The sequence below is a fragment of the Dama dama genome, chromosome 2, assembly GCF_033118175.1.
Source record: "Dama dama isolate Ldn47 chromosome 2, ASM3311817v1, whole genome shotgun sequence".
NCBI lineage: Eukaryota > Metazoa > Chordata > Mammalia > Artiodactyla > Cervidae > Dama > Dama dama.
Genome location: NC_083682.1, coordinates 52,346,638 through 52,359,735, shown reverse-complemented (window position 1 = coordinate 52,359,735; position 13,098 = coordinate 52,346,638).

Here is a 13,098-nt window from a genome sequence, read left to right as displayed (position 1 = left end):
CTCGGACTCCTATCCATTGTCAAGAGGAGTCAGGCATCGTCTCCTTTGGAAGCATTGATCTCCTCGGACCTCTCGAGTTTTCAAAGGATGTGAGGCCTCCGGGGGCGATGAGGCGGAGAACTCGGTCTTTCTCTGTGGTCTCCACAGGGGATTCAGACATCCCTTCGTCTTGGGAGATGCAAGATGAGCCTGCATTCAATTCACTGCAGGGATATCCGGCCTTACTTCGAGTCAGAGCATCTCGGTGTCCATTCCACTTGAGGCCAAAAACTCGGGGTCCCTCAAATATACCTGTAGCTGAGAGAAGCCTCCTCTGGAGGTGCTTGTGGAAAGTTGGTATTCCTCTTGACTCTAAGCCAGGGACTAAGCTCTCATCTCGAGTTGATTTGGGGTCCACGCAGCCCTTTCCTGTTGGTCCAGTGACATCAGGATCCCTCTAGACTTGAGACAGTGATCTTGGGTTTTCTCTGGAGTGCCATCAAGGACATCAAGGCTCCTTTCACGTTTGATGTGGACTACGTAATTGCTCTGCACGTAGTGCAGGGGAATCGGGTCTCATCTCGCGGGGAGGGGGAACTCTCATGGTTTTTCTCAAGTTGCGGCCGGAACCTGGGGTATATTCTCGAGTTACGACGGGGAGGGCCCTTCCAGACAAGTGTTTGTTAAGCGACGACAGGACTCCTTCCTAGGTTCGAGGGACACCTCGGGATTCTCCTAAAGTCTTGGCATGTCATTTGTGACGTGTCTCCACATGAAGCGGGAGACCCAGGGTCCCTTTCCACGTGCCACAGGGATCCTGGGACTCCTATCCATTTTCAAGAGGAGTCAGGCATCGTCTCTTTGGAAGCATTGATCTCCGCGGACCTCACGAGTTTTCAAAGGATGTGAGGCCCCCGGTCGCGATGAGGCGGAGAACTAGGTCTTTCTCTGTGGTCTCCACAGGGGATTCAGACATCCCTTCGTCTTGGGAGATGCAGGACGAGCCTTCATTCAATTCACTGCAGTGATATCGGGCCTTACTTCTAGTCAGAGCATCTCGGTGTCCATTCCACTTGAGGCCACAAACTCAGGGTCCCTCTCACATACCTGTAGCTGAGAGAAGCCTCCTCTTGAGGTGCTTGTGGAAAGTTGGTATTCCTATTGAGTCGAAGCCATTGACTAAGCTCCCATCTCGAGATGATTTGGGGTCCACGGAGCCCTTTCGTGTTGCTCCAGTGACCTCAGGATCCCTCTAGACTAGAGACAGTAACTTTGGGTTTTCTCTCGAGTGCCATCAAGGAAATCAAGGCTCCTTTCCCGTTTGATGTGGAACACGGAATTGCTCTGCAGGCAGTGCAGGCTAATCGGCCCTCATCTCGCGGTGGGGGCGAAGTCTCATGGTTTTTCTCGAGTTGCGGCCGGAACCTGGGGTATATTCTGGAGTTACGACGGGGAGGGCACTTCCAGACACGTGTTTGTTCAGCGACGTCAGGACTCCTGCCTAGGTGCGAGGGACACCTCGGGATTCTCCTCGAGTTTTGGCATGGCAATTGGGACGCGTCTCCACGTGAGGCGGGAGACCCAGGGTCCCTTTCCACGTGCCATAGGGATCCTGGGACTCCTATCCATTTTCAAGAGGAGTCAGGCATCGTCTCCTTTGGAAGCATTGATCTCCGCGGACCTCTCAAGTTCTCAAAGGATGTGAGGCCTCCGGTCGCGATGAGGGGGAGGACTAGTTCTTTCTCTGTCGTCTCCACAGGGGATTCAGACATCCCTTCGTCTTGGGAGATGCAAGACGAGCCTGCATTCAATTCACTGCAGGGATATCCGGCCTTACTTCGAGTCAGAGCATCTTGGTGCCCATTCCACTTGAGGCCACAAACTCAGTGTCCCTCTCACATACATGTAGCTGAGAGAAGCCTCCTCTTGAGGTGCTTGTGGAAAGTTGGTATTCCTCTTGAGTCGAAGCCAGCGACTAAGCTCAAATCTCGAGATGATTTGGGGTCCATGGACCCCTTTCGTGTTGCTCCAGTGACCTCAGGATCCCTCTAGTCTAGAGACAGTGACTTTGGGTTTTCTCTGGAGTGCCATCAAGGAAATCAAGGCTCCTTTCACGTTTGATGTGGAACACGGAATTGCTCTGCACGCAGTGCAGGGGAATCGGGCCTCATCTCGCGGCGAGGGGGAAGTCTCATGGCTTTTTGCGAGTTGCGGCCGGAACCTGGGGTATATTCTCGAGTTACGACGGGGAGGGCCCTTCGAGACACGTGTTTGTTCAGCGACGACAGGACTCGTGCCTAGGTGCGAGGGACACCTCGCGATTCTCCTCAAGTCTTGGCATGTCAATTGGGACGCATCTCCACGTGAGGTGGGAGACCCAGGGTCCCTTTCCACGTGCCACAGGGATCCTGGGACTCCTATCCATTTTCAAGAGGAGTCAGGCATCTTCTCCTTTGGAAGCATTAATCTCCGCAGGCCTCTCGAGTTTTCAAAGGATGCGAGGCCTCCGGTCGCGATGAGGTGGAGGACTAGGTCTTTCTCTGTCGTCTCCACAGGGGATTCAGACATCCCTTCGTCTTGGGAGATGCAAGACGAGCCTGCATTCAATTCACTGCAGGGATATCCGGCCTAACTTCGAGTCAGAGCTTCTCCGTGTCCATTCCACTTGAGGCCACAAACTCAGGGTACCTCTCACATACCTGTAGCTGAGAGAAGCCTCCTCTTGATGTGCTTATGGAAAGTTGGTACTCCTCTTGAGTCGAAGCCAGGGACTAAGCTCTCATCTCGAGTTGATTTGGGGTCCACGGAGCCCTTTCTTGTTGCTACAGTGACCTCAGGATCCCTCTAGACTTGAGACAGTGATCTTGGGTTTTCTCTGGAGTGCCATCAAGGAAATCAAGGCTCCTTTCACGTTTGATGTGGAACACGGAATTGGTCTGCACGCAGTGCAGGGGAATCGGGCCTCATCTCGCGGCGAGGGGGAAGTCTCATGCTTTTTCTCGAGTTGCGGCCGGAACCTGGGGTATATTCTCGAGTTACGACGGGGAGGGCCCTTCCAGACACGTGTTTGTTCAGCGACGTCAGGACCCCTGCCTAGGTGCGAGGGACACCTCGGGATTCTCCTCGAGTCTTTGCATTGCAATTGGGACGCGTCTCCACGTGAGGCAGGAGACCCAGGGTCCCTTTCCACGTGCCACAGATATCCTGGGACTCCTATCCATTTTCAAGAGTAGTCAGGCATCGTCTCCTTTGGAAGCATTGATCTCCGCGGACCTCTAGAGTTTTCAAAGGATATGAGGCCTCCGCTCGCGATGAGGCAGAGGACTAGGTCTTTCTCTGTGGTCTCCACAGCAGATTCAGACATCCCTTCGTCTTGGGGGATGCAAGACGAGCCTGCATTCAATTCACTGCAGGGATATCCGGCCTTACTTCGAGTCAGAGCATCTCGGTGTCCATTCCACTTGAGGCCTCAAACTCAGGGTCCCTCTCACATACATGTAGCTGAGAGAAGCCTCCTCTTGAGGTGCTTGTGGAAAGTTGGTATTCCTCTTGACTCGAAGCCAGGGACTAAGCTCTCAATTCGACTTGTTTTGTGGTCCACGGAGTGCTTTCGTGTTGCTACAGTGACCTCAGGATCCCTCTAGACTTGAGACAGTGATCTTGGGTTTTCTCTGGAGTGCCATCAAGGAAATCAAGGCTCCTTTCACGTTTGATGTGGAACACGGAATTGCTCTGCACGCATTGCAGGGGATTCGGGCCTCATGTCGCGGCGAGGGGGAAGTCTCATGGTTTTTCTCGAGTTGCGGCCGGAACCTGGGGTATATTCTCGAGTTACGACGGGGAGGGCCCTTCCAGACACGTGTTTGTTCAGCGACGTCAGGACTCCTGCCTAGGAGGGAGTGACACCTCGGGATTCTCCTCGAGTCTTGGCATGGCAATTGGGAGGCATCTCCACGTGAGGCGGGAGACCCAGGGTCCCTTTCCACGTGCCACAGGGATCCTGGGACTCCTATCCATTTTCAAGAGGAGTCAGGCATCGTCTCCTTTGGAAGCATTGATCTCCTCGGACCTCTCGAGTTTTCAAAGTATGTGAGGCCTCCGGTCGCGATGAGGCGGAGAACTCGGTCTTTCTCTGTGGTCTCCACAGGGGATTCAGACATCCCTTCGTCTTGGGAGATGCAAGATGAGCCTGCATTCAATTCACTGCAGGGATATCCGGCCTTACTTCGAGTCAGAGCATCTCGGTGTCCATTCCACTTGAGGCCAAAACCTCGGGGTCCCTCAAATATACCTGTAGCTGAGAGAAGCCTCCTCTGGAGGTGCTTGTGGAAATTTGGTATTCCTCTTGACTCTAAGCCAGGGACTAAGCTCTCATCTCGAGTTGATTTGGGGTCCACGCAGCCCTTTCCTGATGGTCCAGTGACATCAGGATCCCTCTAGACTTGAGACAGTGATCTTGGGTTTTCTCTGGAGTGCCATCAAGGACATCAAGGCTCCTTTCACGTTTGATGTGGACTACGTAATTGCTCTGCACGTAGTGCAGGGGAATCGGGTCTCATCTCGCGGGGAGGGGGAACTCTCATGGTTTTTCTCAAGTTGCGGCCGGAACCTGGGGTATATTCTCGAGTTACGACGGGGAGGGCCCTTCCAGACAAGTGTTTGTTTAGCGACGACAGGACTCCTTCCTAGGTTCGAGGGACACCTCGGGATTCTCCTAAAGTCTTGGCATGTCATTTGTGACGTGTCTCCACATGAAGCGGGAGACCCAGGGTCCCTTTCCACGTGCCACAGGGATCCTGGGACTCCTATCCATTTTCAAGAGGAGTCAGGCATCGTCTCTTTGGAAGCATTGATCTCCGCGGACCTCACGAGTTTTCAAAGGATGTGAGGCCCCCGGTCGCGATGAGGCGGAGAACTAGGTCTTTCTCTGTGGTCTCCACAGGGGATTAGGACATCCCTTCGTCTTGAGAGATGCAGGACGAGCCTTCATTCAATTCACTGCAGTGATATCGGGCCTTACTTCTAGTCAGAGCATCTCGGTGTCCATTCCACTTGAGGCCACAAACTCAGGGTCCCTCTCACATACCTGTAGCTGAGAGAAGCCTCCTCTTGAGGTGCTTGTGGAAAGTTGGTATTCCTATTGAGTCGAAGCCATTGACTAAGCTCCCATCTCGAGATGATTTGGGGTCCACGGAGCCCTTTCGTGTTGCTCCAGTGACCTCAGGATCCCTCTAGACTAGAGACAGTGACTTTGGGTTTTCTCTGGAGTGCCATCAAGGAAATCAAGGCTCCTTTCCCGTTTGATGTGGAACACGGAATTGCTCTGCACGCAGTGCAGGGGAATCGGCCCTCATCTCGCGGTGAGGGCGAAATCTCATGGTTTTTCTCGAGTTGCGGCCGGAACCTGGGGTATATTCTGGAATTACGACGGGGAGGGCCCTTCCAGACACGTGTTTGTTCAGCGACGTCAGGACTCCTGCCTAGGTGCGAGGGACACCTCGGGATTCTCCTCGAGTTTTGGCATGGCAATTGGGACGCGTCTCCACGTGAGGCGGGAGACCCAGGGTCCCTTTCCACGTGCCATAGGGATCCTGGGACTCCTATCCATTTTCAAGAGGAGTCAGGCATCGTCTCCTTTGGAAGCATTGATCTCCGCGGACCTCTAGAGTTTTCAAAGGATACGAGGCCTCCGCTCGCGATGAGGCAGAGGACTAGGTCTTTCTCTGTGGTCTCCACAGCAGATTCAGACATCCCTTCGTCTTGGGGGATGCAAGACGAGCCTGCATTCAATTCACTGCAGGGATATCCGGCCTTACTTCGAGTCAGAGCATCTCGGTGTCCATTCCACTTGAGGCCTCAAACTCAGGGTCCCTCTCACATACCTGTAGCTGAGAGAAGCCTCCTCTTGAGGTGCTTGTGGAAAGTTGGTATTCCTCTTGACTCGAAGCCAGGGACTAAGCTCTCAATTCGACTTGTTTTGTGGTCCACGGAGTGCTTTCGTGTTGCTACAGTGACCTCAGGATCCCTCTAGACTTGAGACAGTGATCTTGGGTTTTCTCTGGAGTGCCATCAAGGAAATCAAGGCTCCTTTCACGTTTGATGTTGAACACGGAATTGCTCTGCATGCAGTGCAGGGGAATCGGGCCTCAACTCGCGGCGAGGCGGAAATCTCATGGTTTTTCTCGAGTTGCGGCCCGAACCTGGGGTATATTCTCGAGTTACGACGGGGAGGGCCCTTCCAGACACGTGTTTGTTCAGCGACGTCAGGACTCCTGCCTAGGTGCGAGGTACACCTCGGGATTCTCCTCGAGTCTTGGCATGGCAATTGGGACGCGTCTGCACGTGAGGCGGGAGACCCAGGGTCCCTTACCACGTGCCACAGGGATCCTGGGACTCCTAACCATTTTCAAGAAGAGTCAGGCATCTTCTCCTTTGGAAGCATTGATCTCCGCGGACCTCTCGAGTTTTCAAATGATGTGAGGCTTCCGGTCTCGATGAGGCGGAGAACTAGGTCTTTCTCTGTGGTCTCCACAGGGGATTCAGACATCCCTTCTTCTTGGGAGATGCAAGACGAGCCTGCATTCAATTCACTGCAGGGATATCCGGCCTTATTTCGAGTCAGAGCATCTCGGTGTCCATTCCACTTGAGGCCACAAACTCAGGGTCCCTCTCACATACCTGTGGCTGAGGCAAGCCTCCTCTTGAGGTGCTTGTGGAAAGTTGGTATTCCTCTTGAGTCTAAGCCAGGGACTAAGCTCTCATCTCGAGTGGATTTGGTGTCCACGGAGCCCTTTGTTGTTGCTCCAGTGACCTCAAGATCCCTCTAGACTTGAGACAGTGATCTTGGGTTTTCTCTGGAGTGCCATCAAGGAAATCAAGGCTCCTTTCACGTTTGATGTGGAACACGGAATTGCTCTGCATGCAGTGCAGGGGAATCGCGCCTCAACTCGCGGCGAGTGGGAAATCTCATGGTTTTTCACGAGTTGCGGCCGGAACCTGGGGTATATTCTCGAGTTACGATGGGGAGGGCCCTTCAAGACAGGTGTTTGTTCAGCGACGACAGGACTCCTGCCTAGGTGCGAGGGACACCTAGGGATTCTCCTCGAGTCTTGGCATGGCAATTGGGACGCATCTCCACGTGAGGCGGGAGACCCAGTGTCCCTTTCCACGTGTCACAGGGATCCTGGGACTCCTATCCATTTTCAAGAGGAGTCAGGCATCGTCTCCATTGGAGGCATTGATCTCCGCGGACCTCTCGAGTTTTCAAAGGATGTGAGGGCTCCGGTCGCCATGAGGCGGAGAACTCGGTCTTTCTCTGTGGTCTCCACAGCGTATTCAGACATCCCTTCGTCTTGGGAGATGCAAGACGAGCCTGCATTCAATTCACTGCAGGGATATCCGGCCTAACTTCGAGTCAGAGCATCTCGGTGTCCATTCCACTTGAGGCCACAAACTCAGGGTCCCTCTCACGTACCTGTAGCTGAGAGAAGCCTCCTCTTGAGGTGCTTGTGGAAAGTTGGTATTCCTCTTGAGTCGAAGCCAGGGACTAAGCTCTCATCTCGAGTTGATTTGGGGTCCACGGAGCCCTTTCCTGTTGGTCGAGTGACCTCAGGATCCCTCTAGACTTGAGACAGTGATCTTGGGTTTTCTCTGGAGTGCCATCAAGGAAATCAAGGCTCCTTTCACGTTTGATGTGGAACACGGAATTGCTCTGCATGCAGTGCAGGGGAATCGGGCATCAACTCGCGGCGTGGGGGAAATCTCTTGGTTTTTATCGAGTTGCGGCCCCAACCTGGGGTATATTCTCGAGTTACGATGGGGAGGGCCCTTCAGACACGTGTTTTTTCAGCGACGTCAGGACTCCTGCCTAGGTGCGAGGGACACCTCGGGATTCTCCTCGAGTCTTGGCATGGCAATTTGGACGCGTCTCCACGTGAGGAGGGAGACCCAGGGTCCCTTTCCACGTGCCACAGGGATCCTGGGACTCCTATCCATTTTCAAGAGGAGGCAGGCATCGTCTCCTTTGGAAGCATTGATCTCCGCGGACCTCTCGAGTTTTCAAACGATATGAGGCCTCCGGTTGCGTTGAGGTGGAGGACTAGGTCTTTCTCTGTGGTCTCCACAGGGCATTCAGACATCCCTTCATCTTGGGAGATGCAAGACGAGCCTGGATTCAATTCATTGCAGGGATATCCGGCCTTATTTCGAGTCAGAGCATCTCGGTGTCCATTCCACTTGAGGCCACTAACTCAGGGTCCCTCTCACATAACTGTAGCTGAGAGAAGCCTCCTCTTGAGGTGCTTGTGGAAAGTTGGTATTCTTCTTGACTCGAAGCCAGGGACTAAGCTCTCATCTCGAGTTGATTTGGGGTCCACGGAACCCTTTCGTGTTGCTCCAGTTACCTCAGGATCCCTCTAGACTTGAGACAGCGATCTTGGGTTTTCTCTGGAGTGCCATCAAGGAAATCAAGGCTCCTTTCACGTTTGATGTGGAACACAGAATTGCTCTGCATGCAGTGCAGGGGAATCGGGCCTCAACTCGCGGCGAGGAGGAAATCTCATGGTTTCTCTCGAGTTGCGGCCCGAACCTGGGGTATATTCTCGAGTTACGACGGGTAGGGCCCTTCCAGCCACGTGTTTGTTCAGCGACGACAGGACTCCTCCCTAGGTGCGAGGGACACCTCGGGATTCTCCTCAAGTCTTGGCTTGGCAATTGGGACACGTCTCCACGTGAGGCGTGAGACACAGTGTCCCTTTCCACGTGCCACAGGGATCCTGGGACTCCTATCCATTTTCAAGAGGAGGCAGGCATCGTCTCCTTTGGAAGCATTGATCTCCGCGGACCTCTCGAGTTTTCAAAGGATGTGAGGCCTCTGGTCTCGATGAGGCGGAGAACGAGGTCTTTCTCTGTCGTCTCCACAGGGGATTCAGACAACCCTTCGTCTTGGGAGATGCAAGACGAGCCTGCATTCAATTCACTGCAGGGATATCCAGCCTTATTTCGAGTCAGAGCATCTCGGTGTCCATTCCACTTCAGGCCACAAACTCAGGGTCCCTCTCACATACATGTAGCTGAGAGAAGCCTCCTCTTGAGGTGCTTGTGGAAAGTTGGTATTCCTCTTGAGTCGAAGCCAGGGACTAAGCTCTCATCTCGAGTTGATTTGGGGTCCATGGAGCCCTTTCCTGTAGGTCCAGTGACCTCAGGATCCCTCTAGACTTGAGACAGTGATCTTGGGTTTTCTCTGGAGTGCCATCAAGGAAATCAAGGCTCCTTTCACGTTTGATGTTGAACACGGAATTGCTCTGCATGCAGTGCAGGGGAATCGGGCCTCAACTCGCGGCGAGGCGGAAATCTCATGGTTTTTCTCGAGTTGCGGCCCGAACCTGGGGTATATTCTCGAGTTACGACGGGGAGGGCCCTTCCAGACACGTGTTTGTTCAGCGACGTCAGGACTCCTGCCTAGGTGCGAGGTACACCTCGGGATTCTCCTCGAGTCTTGGCATGGCAATTGGGACGCGTCTGCACGTGAGGCGGGAGACCCAGGGTCCCTTACCACGTGCCACAGGGATCCTGGGACTCCTAACCATTTTCAAGAAGAGTCAGGCATCTTCTCCTTTGGAAGCATTGATCTCCGCGGACCTCTCGAGTTTTCAAATGATGTGAGGCTTCCGGTCTCGATGAGGCGGAGAACTAGGTCTTTCTCTGTGGTCTCCACAGGGGATTCAGACATCCCTTCTTCTTGGGAGATGCAAGACGAGCCTGCATTCAATTCACTGCAGGGATATCCGGCCTTATTTCGAGTCAGAGCATCTCGGTGTCCATTCCACTTGAGGCCACAAACTCAGGGTCCCTCTCACATACCTGTAGCTGAGGCAAGCCTCCTCTTGAGGTGCTTGTGGAAAGTTGGTATTCCTCTTGAGTCTAAGCCAGGGACTAAGCTCTCATCTCGAGTGGATTTGGTGTCCACGGAGCCCTTTGTTGTTGCTCCAGTGACCTCAAGATCCCTCTAGACTTGAGACAGTGATCTTGGGTTTTCTCTGGAGTGCCATCAAGGAAATCAAGGCTCCTTTCACGTTTGATGTGGAACACGGAATTGCTCTGCATGCAGTGCAGGGGAATCGCGCCTCAACTCGCGGCGAGTGGGAAATCTCATGGTTTTTCACGAGTTGCGGCCGGAACCTGGGGTATATTCTCGAGTTACGATGGGGAGGGCCCTTCAAGACAGGTGTTTGTTCAGCGACGACAGGACTCCTGCCTAGGTGCGAGGGACACCTAGGGATTCTCCTCGAGTCTTGGCATGGCAATTGGGACGCATCTCCACGTGAGGCGGGAGACCCAGTGTCCCTTTCCACGTGTCACAGGGATCCTGGGACTCCTATCCATTTTCAAGAGGAGTCAGGCATCGTCTCCATTGGAAGCATTGATCTCCGCGGACCTCTCGAGTTTTCAAAGGATGTGAGGGCTCCGGTCGCCATGAGGCGGAGAACTCGGTCTTTCTCTGTGGTCTCCACAGCGTATTCAGACATCCCTTCGTCTTGGGAGATGCAAGACGAGCCTGCATTCAATTCACTGCAGGGATATCCGGCCTAACTTCGAGTCAGAGCATCTCGGTGTCCATTCCACTTGAGGCCACAAACTCAGGGTCCCTCTCACGTACCTGTAGCTGAGAGAAGCCTCCTCTTGAGGTGCTTGTGGAAAGTTGGTATTCCTCTTGAGTCGAAGCCAGGGACTAAGCTCTCATCTCGAGTTGATTTGGGGTCCACAGAGCTCTTTCTTGTTGCTCCAGTGACCTCAGGATCCCTCTAGACTTGAGACAGTGATCTTGGGTTTTCTCTGGAGTGCCATCAAGGAAATCAAGGCTCCTTTCACGTTTGATGTGGAACACGGAATTGCTCTGCACGCAGTGCAGGGGAATCGGGCCTCAACTCGTGGCAAAGGGGAAGTCTCATGGTTTTTCTCGAGTTGTGGCCGGAACCTGGGGTATATTCTCGAGTTACGACGGGGAGGGCCCTTCCAGACACGTGTTTGTTCAGCGACGTCAGGACTCCTTCCTAGGTGCGAGGGACAACTCGGAATTCTCCTCGAGTCTTGGCATGGCAATTGGGACGCGTCTCCACGTGAGGCGGGAGACCCAGGGTCCCTTTCCACGTGCCACAGGGATCCTGGGACTCCTATCCATTTTCAAGAGGAGTCAGGCATCGTCTCCTTCGGAAGTATTGATCTCCGCGGACCTCTCGAGTTTTCAAAGGATATGAGGCCTCCGGTTGCGTTGAGGTGGAGGACTAGGTCTTTCTCTGTGGTCTCCACAGGGCATTCAGACATCCCTTCGTCTTGGGAGATGCAAGACGAGGCTGGATTCAATTCACTGCAGGGATATCCGGCCTTATTTCGAGTCAGAGCATCTCGGTGTCCATTCCACTTGAGGCCACAAACTCAGGGTCCCTCTCACATACATGTAGCTGAGAGAAGCCTCCTCCTGAGGTGCTTGTGGAAAGTTGGTATTCCTCTTGACTCGAAGCCAGGGACTAAGCTCTCATCTCGAGTTGATTTGGGGTCCACGGAGCCCTTTCGTATTGCTCCAGTGACCTCAGGATCCCTCTAGACTTGAGACAGTGATCTTGGGTTTTCTCTGGAGTGCCATCAAGGAAATCAAGGCTCCTTTCACTTTTGATGTGGAACAAGGAATTGCTCTGCACGCAGGGCAGGGGAATCGGGCCTCATCTCGGGGCGAGGGGGAAGTCTCATGGTTTTTCTCGAGTTGCGGCCGGAACCTCGGGTATATTCTGGAGTTACAACGGGGAGGGCCCTTCCAGACACGTGTCTGTTCAGCGACATCAGAACTCCTGCCTAGGTTCGATGGACACCTCGGTATTCTCCCCGAGTCTTGGCATGGCAATTGGGACCCGTCTCCACATGTGGCCTGAGACCCAGTGTCGTTTTTGACGGGCCACAGGGATCCTGGGACTCCTATCTATTTTCAAGAGGAGTCAGGCATCGTCTCCTTTGGAAGCATTGATCTCCGCGGACCTCTCGAATTTTCAAAGGATGTGAGGCCTCCGGTCGCGTTGAGGCGGAGGACTAGGTCTTTCTCTGTGGTCTCCACAGGGGATTCAGACATCCCTTCGTCTTGGGAGATGCAAGACGAGGCTGCATTCAATTCACTGCAGGGATATCCAGCCTTACTTCGAATCAGAGCATCTCGGTGTCCATTCCAATTGAGGCCACAAACTCAGGGTCCCTCTCACATACCTGTAGCTGAGAGAAGACTCCTCTTGAGGTGCTTGTGGAAAGTTGGTATTCCTCTTGAGTCGAATCCAGGGACTAAGCTCTCAACTCGAGTTGATTTGTGGTCCACGGAGCCTTTTCGTGTTGCTCCAGTGACTCAGGATCCCTCTAGACTTGAGACAGTGATCTTGTGTTTGCTCTGGAGTGCCATCAAGGAAATCAAGGCTCCTTTCACTTTTGTTGTGGAACACGGAATTGCACTGCACGCAGTGCAGGGGAATCGGGCCTCATCTCACGGTGAAGGGGAAATCTCATGGTTTTTCTCGAGTTGCGGCCGGAACCTGGGGTATATTCTCGAGTTACGACGGGGAGGGCCCTTCCAGACAGGTGTTTTTTCAGCGATGTCAGGACTCCTGCCTAGGTGCGAGGGACACCTCGGGATTCTCCTCGAGTCTTGGCATGGCAATTGGGACGCGTCTCCACGAGAGGCGGGAGACCCAGGGTCCCTTTCCACTTGCCACAGGGATCCTGGGACTCCAATCCATTTTCAAGAGGAGTCAGGCATCGTCTCCTTTGGAAGCATTGATCTCCACAGACCTCTCGAATTTTCAAAGGATGTGAGGTCTCCGCTCGCGATGAGGCGGAGGACTAGGACTTTCTCTGTGGTCTCCACAGGGGATTCAGACATCCCTTCATCTTGGGAGATGCAAGAGGAGCCTGCATTCAATTCACTGCAGGGATATCCGGCCTTACTTCGAGTCAGAGCATCTCGGTGTCCATTCCACTTGAGGCCACAAACTCAGGGTCCCTCTCACATACCTGTAGCTGAGAGAAGCGTCCTATTGAGGTGCTTATGAAAAGTTGGTATTCCTCTTGAGTCGAAGCCAGGGACTA